Source organism: Pteropus vampyrus, unplaced genomic scaffold (assembly GCF_000151845.1).
Source record: "Pteropus vampyrus isolate Shadow unplaced genomic scaffold, Pvam_2.0 Scaffold108, whole genome shotgun sequence".
Classification (NCBI taxonomy): domain Eukaryota; kingdom Metazoa; phylum Chordata; class Mammalia; order Chiroptera; family Pteropodidae; genus Pteropus; species Pteropus vampyrus.
Genome location: NW_011888889.1, coordinates 1,775,967 through 1,778,019, shown reverse-complemented (window position 1 = coordinate 1,778,019; position 2,053 = coordinate 1,775,967).

Here is a 2,053-nt window from a genome sequence, read left to right as displayed (position 1 = left end):
TTTTGGAAGACCTTATTCAAAGGACTCTCTCAATTAATACATCAGTTATAGCACAATTGTCATCCAAACCCTCTGGACTCTGTATTGTGTCTGCTAGATTGAACACCTGCCCATTATCTGATACCTGACCCAGTTTCAGTGGGAAGGTTCAATTCCAGGTTTCTCCATCTCCAGTCCACTCATGGCTGCAGCGGTGAACATGTCTGTTCTGAGCCCCATCATGAACTAGACTCAGACAACTGATTTTACATCCTACAGTATATTCTACTAGCCTTGACTCCCAGTTACAGGACTTATAACATTCTGTGCTCTGAATGTGATGATAATATTTTAACTTAAAATGTGCCTTTTATTAAAATATTTAGAATGAAATATATTGTAAATATCAAGGAAATAGGTCATTAAGAATAATCTTCATTCTGGGCAACTAACAGAGTCTCTTCAGGTAGAGGTAATAAACTTCCTAAAGTGTTGGTTTGGATATCATCGTAGGCAAAGTCCTGAAAAAAAAAAATGTCCTTAATCATGTCCTATCCCTAACTCCTCTCTTGCTTCATAAAGGAAAAAGAAATTTCTATCTCCCCAGTGAACAAAGTAATAAGCACTAATAATATAGCTATGCCTTCAATAGAATGAACCATTACGCAGAAAAACTTTGCTTTTATTGCCACAAAGTTTCCATTTCAGAATATAATCTGGGCTGTACTTTGGTATTATAAAAGCTCATTAAATTGTCACTCACCAAGAAAAAGAAAAGTTTTTCCCACAGATGAATATGGTTCTGCCCCTACCTAAACAGAAAATCGTTATCAAAATCTTCTTGTTAAATATGGTGAAATGAGCACATACTTTTATCTGTGCTCCCTCCTCAAACCCTTTTAAAATGACAGCAAATAAATAAAAAGGCATAAACCTGTAATGTCAAAGCAAACAAGAGTGACACATAAGGAGATAAGAGATAAAAACAAATTATTGGAAAAGTTTCTGGAAACACCACAAAATTCAAGAGTGACTTTCAAGGCTGAAAATAGGGGGACTGGCGAAACGACATATAAAATATAGCTGGATCCTATAGCCCCTCCCCGTCCCCATGTAACTCCTACCCTCCTTATTCATATACCACTACCTCTTGCCTATCTTTTATTACTGAGAGAATTTGATCTGGAAAGTATTTTCATTTGGGGATATCAGGAATATTGGAAGATAAGAGTCATAAAGAGAGAAATTAAGTGAAAATATGCATAGAAAGAGTGCAACAGATACCTCTTTCAACCAGATTGCTGTTAGGTAGGCTTATATTTCCTGGCAGGAGATGAGGATTCTTCTTGGAAGAAGTGGAATGGCCCCATAGAAGAAAAATTAATGATACTAAAATATAGTGGTTCCTCCACAGATATACCAGTTCATCACTTAATCACACTGTAGCTCACCAATCCACACACTCCACCCACACACAAAAAGCTAGCTTTCAGTACATTGGTGCCTCATGTAGAGATAATCAAGGATCACCAGACATTTGAAGAATGTCTCCAGGGTGAAAAACAAAGATGAAAAAAAGGGAAAGAGAAAGCAAAGAACCCAGGGAACACGGAGTACTGAGTGCCATACAGTGTTCTAGATACTGAGGAAATTGCAATGAAGAAAACAGACAAAAGTCTCTGGCCTCATAGCCTTACATTCTAGCACAGATGGGGAAGTAAACATTAACAAAATAAATAAATAAATAGATTATACAATATATTAGAAAGTGATGTGAGCTATATAATGTGAAGAAAAAAATAAATTAGAAGAGTGATGGGATAAGCCACTGAGGTATTTTTGAACCAAGGAAGAATATGATGTAATGTACATTTAAAAGAAAAGACATATTTCGGGGGCACAAACGTGAAAGTAGAGAGGCCAGTTAAGGCACTAGAGGAATACTCCAGGCAAGAAATACTGGCAGCTGAGAACAGGATATAAAAATAGAGATGAAGAGAGATGTTAGATTCTGGATATAATTTGAAAATGGAGGATGATTTCCCGGCAAACTGAATATGAGTTATGAGAGAAA